Genomic DNA, 11,672 nt, shown 5'->3' with positions numbered 1-11,672 from the left:
GTGGCACATGACCCAATCCAAACCAGTGTAAATCTTGGGGAGAGAAATGCAAATTAACAATGCTTGGAAATTCATTCCTCCCTGGGGTGGGAGGAGGGAGGAATACTTTGACTGTCCCAAATGCTGATTCTTGTTTCTCAGCTTGAAAGACAGCCTTAGTTCTGACTCCATCCAAAACCTAGATCCTATATGCCCCTGAGGGTGTTCCACATAAGATCTATTTAATTTCAGCAAAATGAGATTATTTCTACTGCTTAAAATCAAAGATCTTTCATTATATAATGACATAACTCAAAAACAAGCTATGGGATAAATACTGAAATCTAAAGTATATTAAGCTCTTATTGCTTGGTTCATGGTTTGCCTGACAATTTAACAAGATTAGGCACCAAATACATCAATATTAAGTATATAAGGGAAACTACATGTTTTTGTACACTTCTCAGAAAAAATCTGCAGCATTTGAAAATATTTTGTTCACTTCAAAGAGAGCTGACAAACAGTGTTTTGGAACGATTCTAAACCTCAGGCATCAGCAAACTTAATGATGAAAACATGAATTCCTTCTCTTCCCCTTCAGATAAGATTGCTTGTAGTAATAAACAATAGGGTAGTAAGGGATATGGTCAACCATACACTGTCTGAATGGAAAGCCAGAGCAATTTGTTCCCATATTAAATTTATACCATTAGCTGGAGAATTTATAGCACTGTGAAAAGAGAATTCCTTTTGAAACATTTATAGGTAAGAAAAAAATATAAGCTAACAATTTTAAAACAGGTTCATTTTATTAATATACTTTATCATGCAGAAGTTTGAATGCCACTGTGCTTTTCTATACATGGCCCAAGTGGTTCAGGACTGAAGTTTCTTTGCTGTTTCAAGAAAGGTATGAGCAAAAGCAACAAATAAACCATGTTGAGAATATGGTGACCTCACATCATAAATCTGGTCAATGAAAATCAACTATAGTAAATGTTACCCTTAAAAATTCCCGAGGGACCACACCTCATTGGATATCAGCATGGTATTGCCTGTCACTATGCAGAATCCAACACTAATTTTTCCTGCAATATTATAATAGATTGCTCTTTCTTAGGTTAGAACCAGATTAAACAGCTTTGTCATGCTTCAGGGGCTCATGGTTTAGGAAAAAAGGGGCTTTTATTAAAATTACATCCACTGAGGCAAGATGCCCCAAACTGTCAGAGCTGCTGGAAATAGACAGAGAAGAAAGATTCACCTATCCCATCTCGTGCTAACTCCCAGCCTTAAGAGAGCTAGAATTTTCTACACACTGAAATTGTTTTTTTTTTTCCTGTTGTTTTGGCAAGCTGATTTCTCAAAAGTCTCATATGTGGTTGATATGACTCCACTGTGTCATATCTGGTGAATGATTCTTATGGAAAAATCTCATCTCAGCTGAAGCCTGCGTTAGTTGCACTTTCCTTTGGTTTATAACTCCATCTTGTGGTTTACCTTATCAGCTGGTAATTTGACTGCCATCCAAAGTTAGATGATTAAACAATAATAGCTATCAGTGCTGCTACTGTGCAAGGTTGTTAACAAATTTTATCAAATTTAACCCTAAAAGTAGGTATTATTATCTCCATTGTATAGACTTAAAAAAAGGAAGGTTCAGAAAAAGAGGTCACACAGCCAGTAAGAGACTGAGATCTTATATAAACCTAGACTCCAAAACTTGTGCTCTTTATCTTTTATCATGTTACCTGTGTAGACACAACAATCAATAATTTAATTTTTTAGCTGACAGTATATTCAGATACAGTAAAGTGCAATAGGTAATAAAATAGGCTTTAGACTCAGACAACTTGGGCTTCATTTCTACTTTAGCCTCTCACTTGAGGGTGACCCTGGGAAAGTAGGATAGCCTCATCTTTCCATGGCTCAGTTTCCTCATCTTCCAAATGAGGATAATAATGGACTCTACCTTGCAGAGCTGTAAGAATCACATGTGTAAATGCAAAGCAAGCTTTTGGAACACCGTTTTGCAGACAAGTACTCCATTGCCCCATAAGTGTTAGGTATTAAAATTCTATATGTGACTTGTGGTGATATGATCCCCTCTGCTAGTTTTGATCAAGTCTAGGATTCTGGGGACACTGTTTTCAAACTTCATAGTTTTGCTTTGTTGAAACCTTTCATTGATCAGATAGTATTAATTATGTTGTTCCTGAAGGTGGCCAACATCAAATTAGTTGGAGGCAGGATAAAAAGCAGCCTAAGATAGTGTCACTCTCCATAAGGCAATTGTAGCTGGAATCAAGTTTTAAAAGAAAATGGGAGCTCCCAGCCAAGATGGAGGCATAGGTAGACACACTGTGCCTCCTTGCACAACCAAAAGAAGGACAACAACAATTTAGAAACAAAAAACAACCAGAACTGCCAGAAAATTGAACTGTATGGAAGCACGACAACCAATCAGTTAAAGAAGACACATTCATCCAGACTGGTAGGAGGGGTGGAGACAAGTCGGGCAGAGAGGACTCACGGCAAGACGGTGGCTGGAGGACCAGTGAGGCAGCGGCTGGTGGAGCCTGCAGTTCCACATTCACCTACAGATAAACTGGGAGGAATAGCTGGGGAGCAAGACCTCACAGCCCAGGGTTTCAGCGTGGGAAAATAAAACCTCAAAGTACTGATTGAAAACACCTGTGGGGGCTGAGGTGGAAGCGGGAGAAACTCCCAGCCTCACAGGGGGAGTTCATTGGAGAGACCCACAGGGTCCTAGGACATACACAAACCCACCCAACAGGAATCAGCACAAGAAGGGCCTACTTTGCTTGTGGGTAGCAGGAGAAGTGACTGAAATCCTGCAGAGAGTGGAGCAAGCGCCATTGATCCCTCTTCGACCCCCTTCCCCCATATACAGCGTCACAAAGCAGCAACAGGAGTTGCCCCGCCCTGGTGAACACGTGAGGCTCCACCCCTCAGTACAAAACAGTTGTGCTGACACACACACAAAAATGGCCCAAATGAAAGAACAGGTCAAATCTCCAGAAAAAATACAGCTAAGTGACGAAGAGATAGTCAACCAATCAGATGCACAGTTCAAAACACTGGTGATCAGGATGCTCACAGAATTGGTTGAATTTGGTCACAAATTAGATGAACAAATGAAGGTGACAATAAGTGAAATGAAGAAAAATGCACAGGGAACCAATAGTGATAGAAAGGAAACTGGGACTCAAATCAATGGTGTGGACAAGAGGGAAGAAAGAAACATCCAACCAGAAAAGAATGAAGAAACAAGAATTCAAACAAATGAGGAGAGGCTTGGGAACCTCCAGGACATCTTTAAACATTCCAACATCCGAATTATAGGGGTATCAGAAGGAGAAGAGGAAGAGCAAGAAATTGAAAAATTATTTGAACAAATAATGAAGGAGAACTTCCCCAATCTGGCAAAAGAAATAGACTTCCAGGAAGTCCAGGAAGCTCAGAGAATCCTAAAGAAGGTGGGCCCAAGAAGAAACACATCAAGGCACATCATAATCACCCAAGGTAAAAATGAAGGAGAGAATCCTAGAAGCAGCAAGAGATAAGGGGACAGTAACCTACAAAGGAGTTCCCACCAGACTGTCAGCTGATTTCTCAAAAGAGACCTTACAGGCAAGAAAGGGCTGGAAAGAAGTATTCCAAGTCATGAAAGGCAAGGACCTACATCCAAGATTACTCTATCCAGCAAAGCTTTCTAGAATGGAAGGGCAGATAATGTGCTTCTCAGATAAGGTGGAATTAAAGAAGTTCATCATCACCAAGCCCTTACTATATGAAATGTTAAAGGGTTTTATCTAAGAAAAGGAAGATAAAAAATATGAACAGTAAAATGACAGCATACCCACAGATATTTAACAACCACACCTAAAACAAAAACAAAATCAAACTAAGCAAACAACTAGAACAGGAACAGAACCACAGAAATGGAGATCACATGGAGGGTTAGCAACAGGGGAGTGGGAGGGGGAAAAAGGGGAAAAAGGTACAGAGAATAAGTAGCATAAATAGTAGGTAGAAAATAGACAGGGGGAGGTTAAGAATAGTATAGGAAATGTAGAAGCCAAAGAACTTATATTTTTGACTCGTGGACATGAACTAAAGGTGAGGGGGGATGTGGATGGGAGGGGGTGTGCAGGTCAGAGGGGAATAAAGGGGGGGGAATGGGACAACTGTAATAGCATAATCAATAAAATATATTAAAAAAAGAAAATGGTACAGCTAAATGTCTGGAATTAAATGGATAACTAGTTGTCCACCAGGAGGCATCACATGATGGAACTCATTCAGCAGCTTCATCAATGCCCAGCCCTTGGCCTCTTCATTACAAGCTCAGAAGTCCTTGCTCCTTAGTGCCTCTTCTAGTTATCTATTCCTGCCTTAGAAATATCACCCCAAAACTTATTGCCTTCAACTAACAATAGTCATTTATTATCTCTCATAATTCCTGTGCAATGGGACCTGGGAAAGAGTGAAGTTGGGTAGTTCTGTCTCAGGGTCTCTCATATAGTTGCAGTCAGTTGGTGGCTAAAGTAGGGTCAAGGGTGGGGTTTGGAGTACTAAGTGGCATTTCCCTTTTTCCATATAGTATCAAACCCTCTCCATGTATTCTCTCTTTATGGTCTCTCCAACCTGGTGATGTCAGGATAGCCAGGCTTCTTATTTGGTGTTCAGAGATCCAAAGATGAGTGTCCCAGGAGAAATAGGCAGAAGCCTTTCTTTAACCACTAGAGCCACTTCTACTATGTCCTATTTGTCAAAACAGTGACAAAAGTCTGTGGAGTTTCAATTGGATGATACGCAGGTCCCATCTCTCATTGAGAAGAAAGTCAAAGAAAGCATTTGTACTAATATTTAGATCACCACAGTGCCTAAGAGCCAGTTGTGTTCAGGATGTACTCAAAGCTCACAGAGCTATCACATAAAATTGGAAAGCTAATTTATAATTAGGAATAAAATTGTCAAGCAGATCATGTACTAGAGCCAGCTTGACACACCCTTTTAACCCAGTAGACATGCTATGCTGGATGCCAAAATATCAGAATGTCAAGTGCTGAGTTTGGAATTGGACAAGAAGAATAAATATATTGGAAATGTTTATGTCACCAAGAGTTTATCTCCTCACTACTAGGGAGATCATGTTGGCATGACTAGGCTTTTGTTTTCCCAGACAATATTGCATTGATGGCGCCAGCATTTGCTTTTTCTTTCTTCTCCTTTATCTAAAATTTTGTTGCCAGTCATATTTTCTCCAAACTGAACATTTAGAAAAATGTTAATATAATACATGCAATTTTTTTTTTGTCCTGGAATATGTGTCTCTTTAATATGCCTTTCCAAATCTTTGTACTTAGAGAACAATCTTACCTATGTAGCAGGTATGAATCTCACCCTAAAATATAGTTGTTCAGGAAATATTCTGTTGTTTATTTTTTAAATAAAATAAAAACTGACCACAAGTGCTAAACCCACAAAACCAGTGAGATATTCAACCCTAATCATTGTTCAGACTATCTTTCTCCCAGTGTTGGCTCCAAATCCTGGGTCTAATGCTGACCTCTGAGCTACTTGTGGTCATAATGCCCATCTGGGTTACTTCTTTCCCATGTTTGAAACAGAAATCTTCAGCAGGATGGAAAACATGCAGCTCAGGTCTAACCTCATCTATGTTCATGCCAAATCCTGGAAAACTGCTGCAAAATAATGTGCTGATCCTAGATGTGAGTGCAAGAACCAAAAGTTTGAAAAACTCATAAAGGTATAGTGATTCTGCACTCCAATTATTTTCCAAATATCTGCACTCCAATTATTTTCTCACTTCTTTTTATAAAGGCAAGAAATGTCTTGTACCCCGGCAGGATTTTGTAATTTCTATAGATCACTGACTGCTGGGTGTTTTCCATTCCTCTCTGTTCTAAATGGAAGTTATTATGGCATTTTCCTGCCTCTGATTTTTCACTGCATAAGCGATATATATATCAGACCACAGGAAAGGACATCTGAATTTTATGGAAAAGAGTGAAGATCATCCAGAGATCCTAGATTGTTCAAATGGAGGCACTGACTGGCTTGCAATTTGGGTTATCTTGAGTGAAGAGGGTGTTAATATGTCCCATACGTGGAAGGATGGGCAAAACGAACACTTAGTGACCAGAAAGATAAACACTGGAAGAGGTAGGTTATCTGTTCACACACTGGGGTCTTCTTCATGGGCACACAGCTAAAATACACCACTGAGTATAACTTCTTACCTTACAGCTAGCAGTAGGCACATGATGGAGTCGTAGCCAATGAGATGTGAACAGAAGGGATATGTGCCACTTCCAAACGGATGCATGCAATCAATATCCTTGACATTCTCCAGGCTTTTACTCCCTCTGATAGCTTGATGCAGATGAGCACAAGTTGTCTCAGGAGCCACTTTCGGAAACTGAAGATTATAATCTGTCGAGGATGCAGATATGTGCTACGTGAGTATTCTTAGCAGTTTCACAGTAGCTTCCATGCATAGTAGGTAGGAGCCTTTTTCAACAAACTCAGATGTGTAAAAATCATTTCTTATCTTATTTAAATGACATTAAACTTGAAACCAAATCCAAGCTCCATCCTATCAGGCTGCTGGGAAATGACAGTTTTAGCTGTTATTAAGGCTTCTTCAAAGTCTCTTCAGGTCTATAAGTTCTGTTTTTCAGTCATGTTTGAGATTCGCTTGGTGAAAGCCCCTGTGCTTAAGATCCAGACTCCTTGAGCCCATCACAAGCCATCCTTCTAAAGCCTTTCATATCCCTGGAGGGCTTCTTCTGAGTTATGTGTAGGTCCTTAATCTTACAAGAACCCCGCCTCTTCTGGTCTTTCTCCAGCCCTAACCCAATATCAATCTTCCTTCCCCTTTTCAAAAGCCATCTCCCCCCACCTCCGCTTCTCTCTCTTGTCTCCTCCCTCATGTCAGTTGTGGGACATGCAGAATTATCATTTAATGGGGTGAAGTTTCACAAAGGGCAGGGAGAACCAATGACTTTAGCCATCCTATCTCCGTATGTTCTATAAAAACCCATGAAGCAAATTATAAAACCTGATGAACTGTTTGAAATGAGGAAAGAAGAAAAAATGCAGAAAACATTAGTATTTCAAAAGAACCACCTTAGCACATCTATGTAAAGCACTATGGAATCTTTCTTTAAGGTGTTGCTGGGGCTACTTTTCATGGACACACTCCAGCTAATGCTCACTGATCATATAATGATCACATAAAACAGACGCCTAATTTATAAATGTTTCCACTAACCCAGGACTGATAGCTGGTGGTTAAATCCAATACAATCCTGTATATTAACTTAACAAAACTATTTATATGGGTTTTGGATGATTGTTTATTTATTCAGAGGTTGACAAGATTTAAGAAGTATAATAATAACTAAACTTTGTGTTAAGAAATCTGTGATGCCTGAGGAAAAAATATTTTGATTGACATATGAAAAGAGAAATCCAATAAATTATAAGTTCAAAATAAACATTGTGAAAATAAAGATGGGAAAAAACACTAAAGGAAAAAAAACACTAGCAGTTAGAAAAAGAGAGGGAAAAGTCTAATAAATCCCAATAATCGATAGACCATATTCAATATGGACAAGCATATGGTGAATATGTGAGTGACAATGGTGAACACTGAGATATAGAATCTTAAGACAGGAAGTAACGTGAAGAGTAAAAACACAGAATGCTGTAATGAAGGAAAAGGTTCCACTTCATTCATTCTCTGAGACACTCCCTCTATTATGAGAGGCGCTGCCTGGGAGACATGAGAAACAAAACTCCATGAAGAAGATAAATGATTGTACAATTTGGCAATGGCATTTCTCTCAATGGTCCCTAGATTAAATCTCAGCCTGGAAATGGCTCCTAGTTCTTTAAATGCTCAGTCAGAGAAATGAAATATTTTCCTGCTTTATCAATAATTCTAAAGTATGCTTAAATGATGCATGGTGAGGCACAACATCTATATTTTTTAATATCTAAATTCTCAGACGATACATTAATTTTACCTACCTCACCCCACCCTCATACATGGATGAGCTATATGAAGCAATTAGAGAAAAACGCAATAAACTATGTAGTTTAGATAAAGTACAAGGTGTTATTTACTAATTATTTTTATTTAATTATGATTAATTATTTAATAATTGCTAACTGTGTAAAAACTATCGAAACAGTGGATATTGGAGAAGGATCTTCATATGTGAGAACTGTACACATCAAGGATGGCTTCTTTTTCATAAAAAGTAGATCTTTGTAGGGGTCTTGAAGATTCTGTAGAATATGGGAATATGGAAAGGAAAAGAGTACATACTAGAATACCAGTAATTATTTTGAAGGTGATTTGAATTTAGTATTCTACACATACCATTCATAACTTTATCAATTTTGATTATTACTGAAAATCACAAGAATTTTCTGGGAAACACTGAAGGCATAATTTAATACTCATGCAATTTAATAATAATATCTTTTTAAAAGACTTTATTTATTTTAGAGAGAGGGGAAAGGAAGGAGAAAGAGACGGAGAGAAACATCAATGTGTGGTTGCCTCTTGTGTGCCCTCTACTGGGGACCTGGCCCAAAACCCAGGCATGTGCCCGGACTGGGAATCAAACCAGGGACGTTTTGATTCTCAGGCCAGTGCTCAGTCCACTGAGCCACACCAGCCAGGGCCTAATAATAATATCCTAACCACTGCTACCAATTATTACATTCCCTTGGAAAAGAAACATTTCTGGAAAAAACAGGCAACAAATACAATCCATAAACTCCAAAATTAAAGGCTGGTAAAAGCAGCTGAGATTAAGTAGAAGCTATGGGACAAGAGCTGGTAAAGGAAGATATGGGGGCCATGTGGCAGGAAACCTCAGAAAGTGGGACCAGGTATATTCTGAAGGTGAGGAGCTTATGCTGAAATGCAAAAGCTAAATCTTCTTATATAGCGATCCTAACAGGAGCTAAGGTCAGACTAGCTAGAAGCCATGGGAGGTGCTGGACAGAGAGATGCAGATAGTGTCAATGAAACTTAGGGACCATAAATCTCAGAGAAATTCCAAAGAATATGCACCCTGAAGTTCAGAGATGAGACACTTGTTTTTAGTAGGTTTTACCTAACATATTTTTGTGATAGAAACTAGCTTTTTTAAAAAATGGAATGTTATATTTAATTGTCTCTAGGGTGTTTCTAGGTTAGGGATTGTGGAGCATTTGGCAGAGCCGTGGCTAATGGAACCAACAAAAGTGCCTGTTAGCCAAGTGCCAAGCAGGGTGGGAGGCCCAGGGACCAGCTAAAGACAGCCAGCACTTGGACTGTTGCTTAGGATAATTTCTAAGATTACTTACCAGGTTAGGAATGTCACCTCTGAATGGAAAAGAGGTGGCTACAGTTAGAGGGAGGAGGAAAAGGCTTGGGTTGGGAGGGGGGGTCTCCAAGGTCAAAAGGAATAACAGGGTCCTTCATGACTGGTCATGGCTGGGGAATGTGGTGATAAAGTTCAGTGGGCTGGTTTGGGCTTGGCTCAGGCCATTTCCAGGAACTCCTGCAGCATGTTTTGTTCCATGGCCTCTGTGAAGAGCTCATAGTCCCCACAGTACTGGTCCCCATTGACAATCTAGGGTGGGGTGGACTTGGGGTTTCCCATCAAGACACTCATCTCATCCCACAGGGTGTTGTCCTGGGAGGCATCCACTAACTGGTACTTGATGTGCTTTCCATCTAGGATGCGGGACATCTTGCTCTGCTGGCACTTGATTTCGTGGTAACTGGTGATCTACGTGATGTAAACCTGTAGAAGCACAGGCCTCTCATGCTGCAGATGGATGGATGGGTAGATGGGCTGTGGTAGCTGGAGACTAGAAGCTAGTTTTTTTTTTTAAAGTTAATACTTGTAAGAGAAACCTAAACTTCTGAGTAAGAAGGCAGAGCCAGATTTCAAAGACAAAGTATACTTTAATTATAATCATCTTCAGCAGAAGTGGCTAAAATTAATTCCACCACTTCAATATTTCTATGTGAATTTAATGCAACTGGTAGAATGGAATTCAGTCACTGAAGCATATATTTTATTTCCAAAGTAGTAATACTTTGTATTCTACTATAGAATAAAGTATTCTATAATGCTGCTTTATCATAAAGGCATTGATTTTTTTTTTTTTGCAAATTGCTCTAATGTGTAGTTATTTTTTCCTTCTTTTACTATCAGATATACTTAATGTAGAATAGAAAGACTTCAACCCATCAATTACTTTACCCTATCATCTCTCTACAATTGAGTGGTTAATAGAGAGAAAAATCAAGAATAAATATATATTAATTTCTAAAAGGGTTATGAAATATAAAATATAGCTTACTTTTAAATATCTAACTTCACTAAACTAATTCATTATAGGAAAAAATATCAGTTCATTTATTGTAAGAAATGATAATTTGTTAAGCCTCATTATGGTTATCACATTTATTTGTAATTTTTCTCTCTTCACACATTACCCTACCATTGTGAAAGTAAATGTATTTTCCTAAAGTATTCCTTTTCTGCATTTTCTTCTTTGAAATGGTACTGCAACAGAGGTATCTGTAATAGATTACATAGTTCCTCTTCCAGGAAGACAGATGTTTAAATTAATGTTTAAATTAAATTATACTCACTTCGACTCTTCCCTGTTTTATAACTTTATTACATTTCCTAAGCTTGGCTATTTTCCAGAGTTTGTGAGCTATCATCAACAGTCAGAAGGAGATACATTGGTCTCTCAATCCTTTATTTCTTGGGCCTAAAATAGAGAAGTATAAAGTTAAATTCTAAATGCTTACACAGTTGTTAAACCCAGCAAATCATTTTTTCTCTGGTTTTCATAGAGAAGTTGAGAGAATTAGAGAAAGCGTAATGGCACTATCATTTGCAAATGGTAGGCAGTGGCTGGTGGCGACCCTTTCAGAAGGCAGTGAGGAGGGGTTTATCCACCTGCATGAGATTGCCAATTTCCATATTAACTCAAAACTCTAATTCATGTTGTCATCAGTTGCCATAGCACTGTGACTGGATCAAAGAATGATAAAAGTTAGTATAAATTAATTCACCCATTTACAAATAAATATGTTGAGGAATAAGTGAGGTATTATTTGAGGAACCATAATAGAAAAATACAGGAATTGAATGAGAGTGGAACATAAATGTTAAGGGCTTGATCTGAAAAGGACAGAGTTCAAATCCCAGCCCTGCTACATAACAGCTGTGTAACCTTCTGTAGTTCTTTTAAATTCTATAATCCTTACCTTTTTCATCATTAAAATGGAATTAATAATTGAACTGATGTAGATTTATGGGAAGAATGAAATATGATAATATATGTTACATGCTTAGCATAGTGCCTCGTAAACAGTAGCATCCAACAAGTATTCACTGTTGTCATTACTATTCTTACAAAGAATCCTTAGATCTGTAAAGACTCATCATAGAGCCCTGGCTGGTATGGCTCAGTGGACTGAGTGCCAACTTGCGAACCAAAGGGTTGCAGTTTCGATTCCCAGTCAGGGAACTTGTCTGGGTTGTGGGCCAGGTCCCCAGTAGAGGCCATGCAAGAGGCAATCACACGTTGATGTTTCTCTCCCTCTCTTACTC

At 38.7% G+C, this 11,672-nt stretch overlaps 1 pseudogene; it reads right to left on the bottom strand.

The window, feature by feature from the left end:
* Positions 1 to 9,570: 9,570 nt before the first annotated feature.
* Positions 9,571 to 11,335, bottom strand: LOC114505622 (annotated as a pseudogene).
* Between the last annotated feature and the right edge of the window lie 337 nt (positions 11,336 to 11,672).

Source organism: Phyllostomus discolor, chromosome X (assembly GCF_004126475.2).
Source record: "Phyllostomus discolor isolate MPI-MPIP mPhyDis1 chromosome X, mPhyDis1.pri.v3, whole genome shotgun sequence".
Lineage (NCBI taxonomy): Eukaryota > Metazoa > Chordata > Mammalia > Chiroptera > Phyllostomidae > Phyllostomus > Phyllostomus discolor.
The sequence above is the reverse complement of the archived record's forward strand: the minus strand, read 5'-3'. Positions and strand labels throughout refer to the sequence as shown.